The sequence below is a fragment of the Salmo salar genome, chromosome ssa29, assembly GCF_905237065.1.
Source record: "Salmo salar chromosome ssa29, Ssal_v3.1, whole genome shotgun sequence".
Classification (NCBI taxonomy): domain Eukaryota; kingdom Metazoa; phylum Chordata; class Actinopteri; order Salmoniformes; family Salmonidae; genus Salmo; species Salmo salar.
The window spans coordinates 38,662,501-38,681,933 of NC_059470.1; positions in this window are offsets into that span (position 1 = coordinate 38,662,501).

Below are 19,433 nucleotides of genomic sequence, written 5' to 3' on the forward strand. Positions count from 1 at the left end.
CTCTCTTTCTCTCTCTCTCTCTCTCTCTCTCTCTCTCTCTCTCTCTCTCTCTCTCTCTCTCTCTCTCTCTCTCTCTCTCTCTCTCTCTCTCACTCTCTTTCTCCTCTCAATTCAAGAGGCTTTATTGGCATATGTTAATATTGCCAAAGCAAGTGAGGTAGATAATATACAAAAGCGAAATAAACTATAAAAATGAATAGTAAACATTACACATACAAAAGTTCCAGAAGAATAAAGACATTACAAATGCCATATTATGTATATATACAGTGTTATAACGATGTACAAATAGTTAAAGTACAAAAGGGAAAATAAATAAACATAAATATGGGTTGTATTTACAATCATGTTTGTTCTTCACTGGTTGACCTTTTCTTGTGGCAACAGGTCACACATCCTACTGCTGTGATGGAACACTGTGGTATTTCACCCAGTAGATATGGGAGTTCATCAAAATCGGGTTTGTTTTCTAATTCTCTGTGGGTCTGTGTAATTTGAGGGAAATATGTGTCTCTAATATGGTCATACATTTGGCAGGAGGTTAGGAAGTGCAGCTCAGTTTCCACCTCATATTGTGGGCAGTGTGCACATAGCCTGTCTTCTCTGCCTGTCTTCTCTTGAGATCCAGGTCTGCCTACGGTGGCCTTTCTCAATAGCAAGGCTATGCTCACTGAGTCTGTACATAGTCAAAGCTTTCCTTAAGTTTGGGTCAGTCACAGTGGTCAGGTATTCTGCCACTGTGTAGTCTCTGTTTAGGGACAAATAGCATTCTAGTTTGCTCCGTTTTTTGTTAATTCTTACCAATGTGTCAAGTATTTATCTTTTTTTTTTCTTATGATTTGATTGGGTCTAATTGTGTTGCTGTCCTGGGGCTCTGTGGGGTGTGTTTGTGTTGCTGTCCTGGGGCTCTGTGGGGTGTGTTTGTGTTTGTGAACAGAGCCCCAGGACCAGCTTGCTAAGGGGGCTCTCCTCCAGGTTCATCTCTCTGTAGGTGATGGCTGTGTAATGGAATCGCTTCCTTTTAGGTGGTTGAGGAACGGCTCTTTTCTGGATTTTGAATATTAGCGGGTATCGGCCTAATTCTACTCTGCATGCTGGTGTTCTACGTTGCAGATGGAGGATATTTTTGCGGAATTCTGCATGAAGTCTCCCTCTCTTACACTTCTCTGTCTTTCTGTATTTCTCTCTCTTCCTCTCTCTCTCTCTTTCTGTATTTCTCTCCCTCTCTTACTCTCTGTCTTTCTGTATTTCTCTCTCTTCCTCTCTCTCTCTCTTTCTGTATTTCTCTCCCTCTCTTTCTCTCTGTCTATCTCTCTCTCTCTTTCTTTCTCTCTGTCTTTCTCTCTCTCTCCCTCACTGTCTCTTTCTCTCTCTCTCTCCTCAGCTGATGAGCTAAACCCTGACCTACTGCGTCACAATCATATGCAGTAGAGACTAAGAATACTGTAGGTCCAAAATTGCACCCTATTCCCTATGTGGTGCACTTCCCAAGATAAAGCCCTATGGGCCCTGGTCAAAAGAGGTTGCCCACATAGGAAATAGGTTGCCATATTGGACGTAAGCACAGAGACTAATAACTACAGTATATAATCCACCATAAAGTTTGTTTTTGTTTTTACTAAGTCTTTCCTGTTAATTCCAGTAATTACATCTACTACAATTATCAATTGAAAACAGTGTCTTCCTCTAGTTTCCAGTTTCTATGTATATCCTCTAACTATATCCTGTGTCTGCATCTGAACGGTAGCTTACTGTTAAGGGGGGGGTACTGTCACGACTTCAGCCGAAGTCGGCTCCTCTCCTTGTTCGGGCGGCGTTCGGCGGTCGACTTCACCGGTTTTCTAGCCATCGCCGCTCCATTTTTCGTTGATCCATTTTGTTTTGTCTTGTTCCCTGCACACCTGGTTTTCATTCCCTAATCACACTACATGTATTTATTCCTCTGTCCCCCCCCCCTGTCCTTGTGTGAAATAGTTTTGTTACGTGTTTAGTGTGATGCGCCAGACTGGTTTCGTTGTATGTATTTGTCAAACATTTGTATATTTGCGAGTGTTTTCACGCTTGTTTACTTTTACTTTTTACTTGTTTACTTTTTTGCGGGGGGGGGCTGGAGTTTTTTTGGACGCAGTTGCGTCTGTCCTTTGTGCCAAATAAAGTGCGACTGATCACAACTCACTGCTCTCCTGCACCTGACTTCTATACCAGTAGCGCACAACCCTGACACTTACTCTCTGTGTGTGTGTGTGTGTGTGTGTGTGTGTGTGTGTGTGTGTGATAACATTTAGCCATATGAAACCTCTCCTGTGTGTGAGAGTCTGACAGCTCAGACCACTAACACAGAGACATGCTGCCTTTCAGCTGTTATTCAATAATAACAAAACCAACTGGCTCTGCAGTCTGAATACAGTCTCTGCATCCTCCCCCAACAGGACAGGTAGCCTACTCTAATCAGAGACCTTTAATAAGGGTTTCAAATTTGGGGAAATGACAATCTAATTGTTTTATGTTTGTTTTCCTGTGTCTACCCTTCTCAAAGGCCTCTCTCTCTCTCCCTTGTCCTCTCTCTCCCAATCTCTCTCTCTCTCTCTCTGTCTGTCTCTCTTTCTCTCTTGTCCTCTCTCTCCTCCCCCTCCCTTTCTTATCTCTCTTACCCCCCTCTCTCCCTCTCTCTCTCCCTCCCCCTTTCTCTCTCTCTGTATCTCTCTCTCTCTCTTTCTCTCTCTGTCTCTCAATTCTATTCAAAGGGCTTTATTGACATGGGAAACATATGTTTACATTGCCAAAGCAAGTGAAGTAAAAAATAAACAAGGGAAATAAACAATCAGAAATGAACAGTTAGCAGAATATCGACATTTGAAATGTTATATTATTGGCTTTTTGTCAGGAAATGCAGCTCCGTCTCAGGTTCTGCTGTGGTGCAGTGGTTGCACAGCCTTTCCTCTACAGGGTGCCAGGTTTTCTTGTGTCTACCCTTCTCAATGGCAAGGCTGTGCTCACTGAGCCTGTACTTTGTCAAGGTTTTTCATAGGTTTTGATCAGTAACCATGGTAAAATAGTTAGCCATGGTGTACTGTCGATTTAGGGCCACATAGCACTGCATTTTGCTTTGTGTTTGTGCTTTGTGTTTGTGCTCTCTCTCCCTCTCCTCATCTCCCTTTCCTTTCTATTTTGCATTCTCGCTCTCTCCTCTCTCGCTCCTCTCTCTTTCAATCTCTCTCTTTTTCCCCTCTCTCTCCCCCCTTTCTCTCTCAATTCAATTCAATTTCAATTTCAATTTAAGGGCTTTATTGGCATGGGAAACATATCTTAACATTGTCAAAGCAAGTGAACTCTCTCTCTCTCTCTCTCTCTTTCCCCCCCCTCTCTCTCTCTCTCTCTCTCTCTTTCCTCTCTCTCTTTCCTCTCTCTCTTTCCTCTCTCTTCTCTCTCTCTCTCTCTCTCTGTCTCTCTCTAAGGAAGGATTATATTGCGATGTTGAAGGGTGTGAATGTGTGACTGTGTATGTGCATGTGTGTGTTTACTCTTGGGGCGAGGCCAGGGGAGAGGGGGAGGGAGGGAATGATACATTGGGAAGGAGAGAGAGAGAGATTACTTTGGATCTTGTGAGGGTGGTGTATGTTGTAAAGAGAAAGGTACATAGTGGGACGGAGAGAGAGAGGTGAAAGAGGAAGCTTGAGGTGAAGAGTTAAAAGGGACAAGAGAGGATTAGCAAGGTGGGGAGAGAGGGAGGGAGGGATGAAGTGGGGTGAGGAGGAGGGAGGCAAGGTGGGGAGAGAGGGAGGGAGGGATGAAGTGGGGTGAGGAGGAGGGAGGCAAGGTGGGGAGAGAGGGAGGGAGGGATGGAGTGGGGTGAAGAGGAGGGAGGCAAGGTGGGGAGAGAGGGAGGGAGGGATGGAGTGGGGTGAAGAGGAGGGAGGCAAGGTGGGGAGAGAGGGAGGGAGGGATGGAGTGGGGTGAAGAGGAGGGAGGCAAGGTGGGGAGAGAGGGAGGGAGGGATGGAGTGGGGTGAGGAGGAGGGAGGCAAGGTGGGGAGAGAGGGAGGGAGGGATGGAGTGGGGTGAGGAGGAGGGAGGCAAGGTGGGGAGAGAGGGAGGGAGGGATGGAGTGGGGTGAGGAGGAGGGAGGCAAGGTGGGGACAGTGGGAGGGAGGGATGGAGTGGGGTGAAGAGGAGGGAGGCAAGGTGGGGACAGTGGGAGGGAGGGATGGAGTGGGGTGAGGAGGAGGGAGGCAAGGTGGGGAGAGAGGGAGGGAGGGATGGAGTGGGGTGAAGAGGAGGGAGGCAAGGTGGGGAGAGAGGGAGGGAGGGATGGAGTGGGGTGAGGAGGAGGGAGGCAAGGTGGGGACAGTGGGAGGGAGGGATGGAGTGGGGTGAGGAGGAGGGAGGCAAGGTGGGGACAGTGGGAGGGAGGGATGGAGTGGGGTGAGGAGGAGGGAGGCAAGGTGGGGACAGTGGGAGGGAGGGATGGAGTGCCAGGTAAACAGAAGCCTAGCCAGCCTGACAGCCCAGGCCAGCAGTAACAGGGTAGTTGGTAGTGGCTCTGCTCCTAGTGTGTGTGTGTGTGTGTGTGTGTGTGTGTGTGTGTGTGTGTGTGTGTGTGTGTGTGTGTGTGTGTGTGTGTGTGTGTGTGTGTGTGTGTGTCTGTGTGTGTGTGTGTATGTGTGTATACTGATTTTATGGAGGCAAAGTATCTGCAGATATAATGTATTTTAGAGGTGGAATGGAAAACACACCTCTTTTCCACAGATAAATTATTATTTAATGATTTTTTTTTTTAAATAAATATTACAATTGACATTATTTATTTTATTTATTATTCTATTTTTATTTTTTTTAAATAATAATTTTGTAGTTTACAAGATATCCACCAAAAAACAATTATTATTATTCTCTAAGTGAGACAGTAAATACAAAACCTCTACAGGAAGTGGATGAGAAGCAAACGTGTTGTTGTTGGTGGCTGTTTGAATGAATTCAACTCTTGTCTCAAAGTCAGTCTGAATAAAAGTTCACCAACAAACAAAAAAGGTATTGAAATGCAGTAACATGCCGTTCCTAATGTCACCACTAGGTGTCAGCGTCAACGTTTCTCTTTGGAACGTTTACACTTACAGAGTTTACAACAATCAAAGGTCATTGAAAACAAACAATTTATGGCAACCTTGCAATGAGTGGAGGTTATGACTTTTCTTACAGAAACCATATATGTACATTACACCGTTATTCAATACAAAACGTATTGGCTATACATTTCATCTGTAAATGGCATGTGTTGATGACTGGAAACATGGAGGAAAAAATACTTGCTGCACTGGTTTTAGTCACACGTTCTAATTTAGCTAGCTAGCTAGCATTAGCTACTTATCTCATCATGAATGGAAACACATAGCCTGAATGATCTATGTGAAGTTTCTTACCTTTTTGCATATTTCAGAAAACTAAGTAAATATGCCCACTAGCTCATCATAATAGTCCAGTAACAGTGTTCTGTTTGGATCAAGGACGAGTGTTCACTTTGGCGACAGTCCAGTGTTAGCACATAAGTAATGAAACAGTATTGCTGTTCCGTCCCTCTCCTCGCCTAGAACCAGGGACCCTCTGCACACATCGACAACAGCCTCCCACGAAGCATCGTTACCCATCGCTCCACAAAAGCCGCGGCCCTTGCAGAGAAAAGGGGAACAACTACTTCAAGGTCTCAGAGCGAGTGACGTCACCGATTGAAACGCTATTAGCGCGCATCACCGCTAACTAGCAAGCCATTTCACATTGGTAACACTAGCACAGATTTCTGGCTAGAAAGCTAAGCTAACTACCTTGCTGGCTATCTAGCCAACGTTAACTAGGTGAGAATGTGATGAGGACAGGGCTGCTTGCTTAGTGAAGTTCACTTTTGATTATTTAGTTATACCAGCATGTCTACTCTCACCTGGGGCTGAATGATGTTCAATGAGCTGCTGGTAGAGCGCCCTCTTCAAGCAACCGTTGATGACCACAAATGACCACAAATTATTAGACATACTTGTTTATTCTATATACAGTGCCAGTCAAAAGTTTGGACACACATACTCAATCAAGGGATTTTCTTTATTATTACTATTTTCTACATCAAAACTATGAAATAACACATATGTAATCATGTAGTAACCCAAAAAGTGTTAAACAAATCGAAATATATTTCAAATTTTAGATTCTTCAAAGTAACCCCCCACCCCCCCCCACCCCCCTTTGCCTTGATGACAGCTTTGCACACTCTTGGCATTCTCTTAACTACAGTTGAAGTCAGAAGTTTACATACACCTTAGCCAAATACATTTAAACTCAGTTTTTTCACAATTCATGACATTTAATCCTAGTAAAAATTCCCTGTCTTAGATCAGTTAGGATCACCACTTTATTTTAAGAATGTGAAATGTCAGAATAATAGTAGAGAGAATTATTCATTTCAGCTTTTATTTCTTTGATCACATTCCCAGTGGGTCAGAAGTTTACATACACTCAATTAGTATTTGGTAACATTGCCTTTAAATTGTTTAACTTGGGTCAAACGTTTCAGGTAGCCTTCCACAAGCTTCCCACAATAAGTTGGGTGAATTTTGTCCCAAACCTCCTGACAGAGCTGGTGTAACTGAGTCAGGTTTGTAGGCCTCCTTGATCACACCAGCTTTTTCAGTTCTACCCACACATTTTCTATGGGATTGAGGTCAGGGGTTTGTGATGGCAAATCCAATACCTTGACTTTGTTGTCCTTAAGCCATTTTGTCACAACTTTGGAAGTATGCTTGGGGTCATTGTCCATTTGGAAGACCCATTTGCGACCAAGCTTAAACTTCCTGACTGATGTCTTGAGATGTTGCTTCAATATATGCACATCATTTTACGTCCTCATGATGCCATCTATTTTGTGAAGTGCACCAGTCCCTCCTGCAGCAAAGCACCCCCACATCATGATGCTGCCACCCCCGCGCTTCACGGTTGGGATGGTGTTCTTCGGCTTGCAAGCCTCCCCCTTTTTCCTCCAAACATAAAGATGGTCATTATGGCCAAACAGTTCTATTTTTGTTTTGTCAGACCAGAGGACATTTCTCCAAAAGGTACGATCTTTGTCCCCATGTGCAGTTGCAAACCGTAGTCTGGCTTTTTTATGGCGGTTTTGGAGCAGTGGCTTCTTAGTTGCTGAACGGCCTTTCAGGTTATGTCAATATAGGACTCGTTTTACTGTGGATATACTGTGGATATAGATACTTTTGTACCTTTTTCCTCCAGAATCTTCACAAGGTCCTTTGCTGTGGTTCTGGGATTTATTTGCACTTTTCGCACCAAAGTATGTTCATCTCTAGGAGACAGAACACGTCTCTTTCCTGAGCGGTATGACGGCTGCGTGGTCCCATGGTGTTTATACTTGTGTACTATTGTTTGTACAGATGAATGTGGTACCTTCAGGCGTTTGGAAATTGCGCCCAAGGATGAACCAGATTTGTGGAGGTCTACAATTTTCTTTCTGAGGTCTTGGCTGATTTCCTCCTGAAGTCAAGCAAAGAGGCACTGAGTTTGAAGGTAGGCCTTGAAATACATCCACAGGTACACCTCCAACTGGCTCAAATGATGCCAATTAGCCTATCAGAAGCTTCTAAAGCCATGACATCATTTTATGGACTTTTCCAAGCTGTTTAAAAGCACAGTCAACTTAGTGTATGTAAACTTCTGACCCACTGGAATTGTGATACAGTGAATTATAAGTGAAATAATCTGTCTGTAAACAATTGTTGGAAAAATTACTTGTGTCATGCACAAAGTAGATTTTCTAACCAACTTGCCAAAACTATAGTCTGTTAACAAGAAATTTGTGGAGTGGTTGAAAAACGAGTTTTAATGACTCCAACCTAAGTGTATGTAAACTTCAGACTTCAACTGTATATGACTCTGTCCTGTATATATGACTCCATCCAGGATATGTGACTCCGTCCTGTATATATGACTCCATCCAGGATATGTGACTCCATCCAGGATATGTGACTCCATCCAGGATATGTGACTCCATCCAGGATATGTGACTCCATCCAGGATATGTGACTCCGTCCAGGATATGTGACTCCGTCCAGGATATGTGACTCCATCTTGTATATTTGACTCCATCCAGGATATGTGACTCCATCCAGGATATGTGACTCCGTCCAGGATATGTGACTCCGTCCAGGATATGTGACTCCATCTTGTATATTTGACTCCATCCAGGATATGTGACTCCATCCAGGATATGTGACTCCGTCCAGGATATGTGACTCCGTCCAGGATATGTGACTCCATCCTGTATATGTGACTCCGTCCAGGATATGTGACTCCGTCCAGGATATGTGACTCCGTCCAGGATATGTGACTCCATCCTGTATATGTGACTCCGTCCAGGATATGTGACTCCGTCCTGGATATGTGACTCCATCCAGGATATGTGACTCCATCCAGGATATGTGACTCCATCCTGTATATGTGACTCCGTCCAGGATATGTGACTCCGTCCTGGATATGTGACTCCATCCAGGATATGTGACTCCATCCAGGATATGTGACTCCGTCCTGTATATATGACTCCATCCTGTATATATGAGTCTGCTCTCACATCTGTCCTTCTCCCTCTCAGCGATGCCTAGAGATTCATTCCTATTTCTACAGTGTCATTACACAAAGCAAGTCCCAAACACAATGGTTGTACCTGCTCCAACATACCATTACAATCGCCTGGAAGCCTTTCTGAATGCAATAGCAGTCGGCCTGCTCTCACTCTTGGTAACTCCATGGCAACCCAGTCACTATTGCCCACTAAGCGATATTGCAAAAGGAATGTCCGTTACAGAGTTATAGTAGCCAATGACGTCAAGTCTCTCTCTCTCTCTCTCTCTCTCTCTCTCTCTCTCTCTCTCTCTCTCTCTCTCTCTCTCTCTCTCTCTCTCTCTCTGTCTCTCTCTCTGTCTCTCTCTCTCTGTCTCTCTGTCTCTCTCTCTGTCTCTCTGTCTCTCTCTCTCTGTCTCTCTGTCTCTCTCTCTCTCTCTCTCTCTCTCTCTCTCTCTCTCTCTCTCTGTCTCTCTCTCTGTCTCTGTCTCTCTGTCTCTCTGTCTCTCTGTCTCTCTCTCTCTCTGTCTCTCTCTCTCTCTCTCCAACCCCCCTGCCTCTCTCTCTCTGTCTCTCTCTCTCTCTGTCTCTCTGTCTCTCTGTCTCTCTGTCTCTCTCTCTCTCTGTCTCTCTGTCTCTCTGTCTCTCTCTCTCTCTCTCTCTCTCTCTCTCTCTCTCTCTCCAACCCCCCTGCTCTCTCTCTCTCTCTCTCTCTCTCTCTCTCTCTCTCTCTCTCTCTCTCTCTCTCTCTCTCTCTCTCTCTCTCTCTCTCTCTCTCTCTCTCTCTCTCTCTCTCTCTCTCTCTCTCCTTTTCCCACTAGCTGGAAACTCCGGAACATTCTCCTCGGAATCAAAGAACTCAATGAACTCGGAACCTCTCTTTCTATGAGGAAGATAAAGTGTTTCCCAGAAAGCAGCCGTCACCAACTCTGTGAGCGTGTGTTTTTATGTTTATTGTGTTTGCTGACTGGTCTATTGTCGGGAACTGGGTGATGTTGACACAGTGGATAAAATAGCCCCCTGCGAGTTTACCCTTCAACACCCATTTACCATGAAACCCTGTCCACTGTCCAACATTCATCTTCACAATGTGCTTCTCAAATATTTAAACCTCGCCTACATAAAAAAAAACACACAGACACACACAGACACACACACACTACATAAAAAGAGCTTGCAGGGGAGGCGATAGCTAACAATGTTTGGAGAGATCACCATGTATTTGTAAATCCCCCCCTTTATTGGCTGGTTTTGGCCAAGCCAAGCACGCCGGCCTGTTTTATTTCTGTTAATGACAGTACTTAATGAGTACTTGATGTGTTTAATTAACCAGCCGTTGCCACGAAGATGAATACCTTCTCCATGTCTGTAGGGAACTAGGTTTACGTCCCAAATAGCAACCTGTACCCTATGTAGTGCGCTACTTTATACAGTGCCCATTGGTAATAGGCTGCCATTTGGGACATGGACATAGAGACAGCCAGCTAGGATTGTTATTGTTATTTTCCCCTGTATTTCTCATGGATTCTTCATTTGATTCTTCATTTGATGTTTGGTTAGGTCAGGGTGTGGGGTGGGCATTCTATGTGTTGTATTTCTTTGTTTTGGGCCGAGTATGGTTCCTAATCAGAGGCAGCTGTCTATCGTTGTCTCTGATTAGGAATCATACTTAGGCAGCCTTTTCCCACCTGTGTTTCTGGGTAGTCGTTTTCTGTTTTGTAATCTGTGACCTGACAGAACTGTTGGCTTTCGTTTTGTTTCTTTGTTCTCAGCATTAAATAATCATTATGAACATTTACCACGCTGCGCTTTGGTCCCCTTCCTCTAATGACAGCCGTTACAAGAGAATGATTTATTTCAGCTTTTATTTTTTTCATGACATTCCCAGTGGGTCAGAAGTTTACATACACTCAATTAGTATTTGGTAGCATTGCCTTTAAATTGTTTAACTTGGGTCAAACGTTTTGTGTAGCCTTCCACAAGCTTTCCCACAATAAGTTGGGGGAATTTTGGCCCATTCCTCCTGACAGAGCTGGTGTAACTGAGTCAGGTTTGTTGGCCTCCTTGCTCGCACACGCTTTTTCAATTATGCCCACAAATGTTCTATAGGATTGAGGTCAGGGGTTTGTGATGGCAAATCCAATACCTTGACGTTGTTGTCCTTGGCCCTTTTGCCACAACTTTGGAAGTATGCTTGGGGTCATTGTCCATTTGGAAGACCCATTTGCGACCAAGCCTTAACTTCCTGACTGATGTCTTGAGATGTTGCTTCAATTTATCCACACAATTTTCCTGCCTCATGATGCCATCTATTTTGTGAAGTGCACCAGTCCTTCCTGCAGCAAAGCACCCCCACAACATGATGCTGCCACCCCCATGCTTCACGGTTGGGATGGTGTTCTTCAGCTTGCAAGCTTCCCCCTTTTCCTCCAAACATAACGATGGTCATTATGGCCAAACGGTTCTATTTTTGTTTCATCTGACCATTTCTCCAAAAAGGACATTTCTCAAAAAAGTACAATCTTTGTCCCCATGTGCAGTTGCAAACCGTAGTGTGGCTTTTTTATGGCGGTTTTGGAGCAGTGGTATCTTCCTTGCTGAGCGGCCTTTCAGGTTATGTTGATATAGGACTTGTTTTACTGGGGATATAGATACTTTCGTACCTGTTTCCTCCAGAATCTTCACAGGATCCTTTGCTGTATTTCTGGGATTGATTTGCACTTTTCGCACCAAAGTATGTTCATCTCTAGGAGACAGAACACGTCTCTTTCCTGAGTGGTATGACGGCTGCGTGGTCCCATGGTGTTTATTCTTGCGTACTATTGTTTGTACAGATGAACGTGGTACATTCACGCATTTGGAAATTGCTCCCAAGGATGAAGTCAAATAATCTGTCTGTAAACAATTGTTGGAAAAATGACTTGTGTCATGCACAAAGTAGATGTCCTAACCGACTTTCCAAAACTCCAAGAAATTTGTTGAGAGGCCCCCACAGCCCTGAGAGCCCCCGACAGCCCCCACAGCCCCGACAGCCCCCGACAGCCCCGAAATACCCCAGCAGCCCCCAGCAGCCCTCACAGCCCCCAGCAGCCCCCCACAGCCCCCAGCAGCCCCCAACAGCCCCCAGCAGCCCCCACAGCCCCCAGCAGCCCCCACAGCCCCGGCAGCCCCCACAGCCCCCAGCAGCCCCAACAGCCCCCAGCAGCCCCCCAGCAGCCCCCCACAGCCCCAGCAGCCCCCCACAGCCCCCAGCAGCCCCCACCAGCCCCCACAGCCCCCACAGCCCCCAGCAGCCCCCACAGCCCCCAGCAGCCTCCACAGCCCCCAGCAGCCCCAACAGACCCCAGCAGCCCCCACAGACCCCAGCAGCCCCCAGCAGCCCCCACAAATTTGTTGAGAGGCCCCCACAGCCCCCAGCAGCCCTCACAGCCCCCAGCAGCCCCCCACAGCCCCCCACAGCCCCCAGCAGCCCCACAGCCCCCAGCAGCCCCAACAGCCCCCAGCAGCCCCCAGCAGCCCCCACAGCCCGGCACCCCCACACCCCAACAGCCCCCCACAGCCCCCAGCAGCCCCAGCAGCCCCCCACAGCCCCCCACAGCCCCCAGCAGCCCCCACCAGCCCCCACAGCCCCCACAGCCCCCAGCAGCCCCCACAGCAGCCCTGTTTGGGGGTGAAAGAGGTATCCCTAGACCATGAGCTCTGCAGACGGATATCCTAACGTATAAACTGAACCCACCTTTCCCTTTGAGAACCTTTTCTCGCCCATGCTCTCCACATCCAATCAGAAAGGACCTGCTGAACAGGGGCTAAAAGCTGTTGCGCAATATCCCTCTCAGTATTATTTTACAGATAAAGACAGAGAACACAGGGAAGGTAGATTAAACTGAATGGTGTTGATACTGTTATTCCATTGTAGTATTGTAAAGTGACAGAATGGTGCCTTTCCCAAATGCTTATAAAGTTCTGCAATTTTGAATGGAAAAATAGACCTATCAATGAGTGCATGTAAATACTGGTCTGAATTATCTGGATTAATCTGGATTATTTGTCAGTGTGTGTGTGTCTCCTGGATGCTGGATTGAAGGAAATACTGATGACATCGGGGTTCATTCACATATCTATATGGGCCTGAGCTATACTGAAATGGCACCCTATTCCTCACTTATTAGTGCACTACTTTTGACTAGTGTCCGTATGACTCTGTTCAAAAGTAGTGCACTATGTAGGGTATAGGGTACTGTTTGGAATGCAAATAATGTCTGGGCCTTACCATACTGCACACACAGTCTATGGGGTTTTCACATGGTATGCAGGCCCCGACACAGGAGAGAAAGTTCTGTGCAGCAAAAGGGAAAATGTAAACATGTGAACATTTCTCCCTGGAATCTCAGGAGGAGATGCTCCACGTCTCCTCAATGGACCATAGGCAAACTGAGGTAACACAGAGAGAGAGAGAGAGGGAGGGAGGGAGGGAGGGAGAGAGAGAGAGAGAGATGGAGAGAGCGTGAGAAAGAGTGAGATAGAAACACAGAGAGATCAGGGCCTCAGACACAGAAGTTTCTGACCACAACGTAACGGTTATTAAGGTTTATCCCAGAGAATGAAAGAGCAAATGGAGATGTGGAATTTACTATCAGTATGTTATTTAACCATCTACTTTACCGTTGGTCCCAGGGTCAGTATCTCATGATAAACTGTAGACCACACTATCTACCAAGAGAGTTTTCATCTGTATTTTTTGTAGCTGTCTACATTCCCCCACAGACCGATGCTGGCACTAAGACCGCACTCAATGAGCTGTATTCCGGAATAAGCAAACAGGAAAACGCTCATCCAGAGGTGGCGCTCCTAGTGGCCGGGGACTTTAATGCAGGGAAACTTAAATCAGTTTAATCTCATTTCTATCAACATGTTAAATGTGCAATCAGAGGGAGAAAAAAATATTGATCACCTTTACTCCACACACAGAGACACGTACAAAGCTCTCCCTCGCCCTCCATTTGGCAAATCTGACCATAACTTAATCCCCCTGATTCCTGCTTACAAGCAAAAACTAAAGCAGGAAGCACCAGTGACTCGGTCTATAAAAAAGTGGTCAGATGAAGCAGATGCTAAACTACAGGACTGTTTTGCTATCACAGACTGGAATATATTCCGGGATTCTTCCGATGACATTGAGGAGAACACCACATCAGTCACTGGCTTTATCAATAAGTGAATCGAGGACGTCGTCCCCACAGTAACTGAACGTACATACCCCAACCAGAAGCCATGGATTAAAGGCAACATCCGCACTGAGCTAAAGGGTAGAGCTGCTGCTTTCAAGGAGCAGGACTCTGACCCGGAAGCTTATAAGAAATCCAGCTATGCCCTCCGATGAACCATAAAACAGGCGAAGCATCAATACAGGACAAAGATCCAATCGTATTACACCGGCTTCGACGCTTGTCGGATTTGGCAGGGCTTGCAAAATATTACAGACTACAAAGGGAAGCACAGCTGAGAGCTGCCCAGTGACACGAGACTACCAGACAAGCTAAATAACTTCTATGCTCGCTTCCAGGCAAGTAACACTGAAAGTTAAATGAGAGCATCAGCTGTTCTGGACGACTGTGTGATCGTGCTCTCGATGTGAGTAAGACCTTTAAACAGGTCAATATTCACAAGGCCGCTGGAACATGCTATCTGGACCAGACTTTCTGGACCATGCTATATAGACCATGCTATCTGGACCATGCTATCTGGACCAGACTTTCTGGACCATGCTATATAGACCATGCTATATGGACCATGCTATCTGGACCATGATATCTAGACCATGCTATCTGGACCATGCTATCTGGACCATGCTATCTGGACCATGCTATCTAGACCATGCTATCTGGACCATGCTATCTAGACCATGCTATCTGGACCATGCTATATAGACCATGCTATCTGGACCGTGCTATATAGACCATGCTATCTGGACCATGCTATCTGGACCATGCTATCTGGACCATGCTGTCTGGACCATGCTATCTGGACCATGCTATCTGGGCCATGCTATCTGGACCATGCTGTATGGACCATGCTATCTAGACCATGCTATCTGGACCATGCTGTCTGGACCATGCTATCTAGACCATGCTATCTGGGCCATGCTATCTGGACCATGCTATCTGGACCATGCTATCTAGACCATGCTATATGGACCATGGTATGTAGATCATGCTATCTGGACCATGCTATCTGGACCATGCTATCTAGACCATGGTATCTAGATCATGCTATCTGGACCATGCTATCTGGACCATGCTATCTAGACCATGCTATCTAGACCATGCTATCTGGACCATGCTATCTGGACCATGCTATCTAGATCATGCTATCTAGATCATGCTATCTAGACCATGCTATCTGGACCATGCTATCTGGACCATGGTATCTAGATCATGCTATCTAGATCATGCTATCTGGACCATGCTATCTAGATCATGCTATCTGGACCATGCTATCTGGACCATGCTATCTAGATCATGCTATCTAGATCATGCTATCTGGACCATGCTATCTAGATCATGCTATCTGGACCATGCTATCTGGACCATGCTATCTAGACCATGCTATCTGGACCATGCTATCTGGACCATGCTATCTAGATCATGCTATCTGGACCATGCTATATAGACCATGCTATCTGGACCATGCTATCTGGACCATGCTATCTGGACCATGCTGTCTGGACCATGCTATCTGGACCATGCTATCTGGACCATGCTATCTGGACCATGCTATCTAGACCATGCTATCTAGACCATGCTATCTGGACCATGCTATCTGGACCATGCTATCTAGATCATGCTATCTGGACCATGCTATCTGGACCATGCTATCTAGATCATGCTATCTAGACCATGCTATCTGGACCATGCTATCTGGACCATGCTATCTGGACCATGCTATCTAGATCATGCTATCTGGACCATGCTATCTGGACCATGCTATCTGGACCATGCTATCTGGACCATGCTATCTAGATCATGCTATCTGGACCATGCTATATAGACCATGCTATCTGGACCATGCTACATAGACCATGCTATCTGGACCATGCTATCTGGACCATGCTATCTGGACCATGCTGTCTGGACCATGCTATCTGGACCATGCTATCTGGACCATGCTATCTAGATCATGCTATCTGGACCATGCTATATAGACCATGCTATCTGGACCATGCTATATAGACCATGCTATCTGGACCATGCTATATAGACCATGCTATCTGGACCATGCTATATAGACCATGCTATCTGGACCATGCTATATAGACCATGCTATCTAGACCATGCTATCTGGACCATGCTATCTGGACCATGCTATCTGGACCATGCTATCTGGACCATGCTGTCTGGACCATGCTATCTAGACCATGCTATCTGGACCATGCTGTCTGGACCATGCTATCTAGACCATGCTATCTGGACCATGCTATCTGGACCATGCTATCTAGATCATGCTATCTAGATCATGCTATCTGGACCATGCTATCTAGATCATGCTATCTGGACCATGCTATATGGACCATGCTATCTAGATCATGCTATCTGGACCATGCTATCTAGATCATGCTATCTGGACCATGCTATATAGACCATGCTATCTGGACCATGCTATCTGGACCATGCTATCTGGACCATGCTGTCTGGACCATGCTATCTAGACCATGCTATCTGGACCATGCTATCTGGACCATGCTATCTAGATCATGCTATCTGGACCATGCTATCTGGACCATGCTATCTGGACCATGCTATCTAGATCATGCTATCTGGACCATGCTATCTGGACCATGCTATCTAGATCATGCTATCTAGACCATGCTATCTGGATCATGCTATCTGGACCATGCTATCTGGACCATGCTATCTGGACCATGCTATCTAGACCATGCTATCTGGACCATGCTATCTGGACCATGCTATCTAGATCATGCTATCTGGACCATGCTATCTGGACCATGCTATCTAGATCATGCTATCTGGACCATGCTATCTGGACCATGCTATCTAGATCATGCTATCTGGACCATGCTATCTGGACCATGCTATCTAGATCATGCTATCTGGACCATGCTATCTGGACCATGCTATCTGGACCATGCTATATGGACCATGCTATATAGACCATGCTATCTAGATCATGCTATCTAGATCATGCTATCTGGACCATGCTATATGGACCATGCTATCTAGATCATGCTATCTGGACCATGCTATCTAGATCATGCTATCTGGACCATGCTATCTAGATCATGCTATCTGGACCATGCTATCTAGATCATGCTATATGGACCATGCTATCTAGATCATGCTATCTGGACCATGCTATCTGGACCATGCTATCTAGATCATGCTATCTAGACCATGCTATCTGGACCATGCTATCTGGACCATGCTATCTAGATCATGCTATCTAGACCATGCTATCTGGACCATGCTATCTGGACCATGCTATCTGGACCATGCTATCTAGATCATGCTATCTGGACCATGCTATCTGGACCATGCTATCTAGATCATGCTATCTGGACCATGCTATCTGGACCATGCTATCTAGATCATGCTATCTGGACCATGCTATCTGGACCATGCTATCTAGATCATGCTATCTGGACCATGCTATCTGGACCATGCTATCTAGATCATGCTATCTGGACCATGCTATCTGGACCATGCTATCTGGACCATGCTATATGGACCATGCTATATAGACCATGCTATCTAGATCATGCTATCTAGATCATGCTATCTGGACCATGCTATATGGACCATGCTATATAGACCATGCTATCTAGATCATGCTATCTAGATCATGCTATCTGGACCATGCTATCTAGATCATGCTATCTGGACCATGCAATCTGGACCATGCTATCTAGATCATGCTATCTGGACCATGCTATCTAGATCATGCTATATGGACCATGCTATCTAGATCATGCTATCTGGACCATGCTATCTGGACCATGCTATCTGGACCATGCTATCTAGATCATGCTATCTGGACCATGCTATCTGGACCATGCTATCTGGACCATGCTATCTGGACCATGCTATCTAGATCATGCTATCTGGACCATGCTATCTGGACCATGCTATCTGGACCATGCTATCTAGATCATGCTATCTGGACCATGCTATCTAGATCATGCTATCTGGACCATGCTATCTGGACCATGCTATCTAGACCATGCTATCTAGATCATGCTATCTGGACCATGCTATCTAGACCATGCTATCTAGATCATGCTATCTGGACCATGCTATCTGGACCATGCTATCTGGACCATGCTATCTAGATCATGCTATCTGGACCATGCTATCTGGACCATGCTATCTAGATCATGCTATCTGGACCATGCTATCTGGATCATGCTATCTGGACCATGCTATCTAGACCATGCTATCTGGACCATGCTATCTAGATCATGCTATCTGGACCATGCTATATGGACCATGCTATATGCTATCTGGACCATGCTATCTGGACCATGCTATCTGGACCATGCTATCTGGACCATGCTATCTAGATCATGCCATCTGGACCATGCTATCTAGATCATGCTATATAGATCATGCTATCTGGACCATGCTATATGCTATATAGACCTTGCTATATGGACCATGCTATCTAGATCATGCTATCTGGACCATGCTATCTAGATCATGCTATATGCTATCTGGACCATGCTATATGCTATCTGATTCACCAACATACATGTTCCCTCTGATTCAACAAGACAACAGGAGTGGGTTAAAGCTTGGCTGCCAACCGGATGGCTGCGTTCTGGAATAATCTTTAGTGCTAATTTATGCTTAATACGAAAATGTGTTCTGATGCTCTGTATGGATGCTGTGAGGCGAAGCATTTGGAGGCACACAGAGGCCCAATTTCTACTTTTGTTACAATGCGGGGGGGGGGCTCTGTATAGCTCCGCGTTGACATGATTGGTTGACAGTAGGTGGGGGCGGGAGGTCCTGCACAAACACAAACTCACTTCCTTGACAACTTCCTTCACAACAGCTCTGCGTTGCTCGGCGAAGCGGAAGAAGTAAATAGTATCCAGGTCTGAGACATGGCCAGGCTTGTTGCTATAACAGTAGATAGTATCCAGGTCTGAGACATGGCCAGGCTTGTTGCTATAACAGTAGATAGTATCCAGGTCTGAGACATGGCCAGGCTTGTTGCTATAACAGTAGATAGTATCCAGGTCTGAGACGTGGCCAGGCTTGTTGCTATAACAGTAGATAGTATCCAGGTCTGAGACATGGCCAGGCTTGTTGCTATAACAGTAGATGGTATCCAGGTCTGAGACATGGCCAGGCTTGTTGCTATAACAGTAGATAGTATCCAGGTCTGAGACGTGGCCAGGCTTGTTGCTATAACAGTAGATGGTATCCAGGTCTGAGACGTGGCCAGGCTTGTTGCTATAACAGTAGATAGTATCCAGGTCTGAGACATGGCCAGGCTTGTTGCTATAACAGTAGATGGTATCCAGGTCTGAGACATGGCCAGGCTTGTTGCTATAACAGTAGATAGTATCCAGGTCTGAGACATGGCCAGGCTTGTTGCTTTAACAGTAGATAGTATCCAGGTCTGAGACGTGGCCAGGCTTGTTGCTATAACAGTAGATAGTATCCAGGTCTGAGACGTGGCCAGGCTTGTTGCTATAACAGTAGATAGTATCCAGGTCTGAGACATGGCCAGGCTTGTTGCTATAACAGTAGATGGTATCCAGGTCTGAGACGTGGCCAGGCTTGTTGCTATAACAGTAGATAGTAT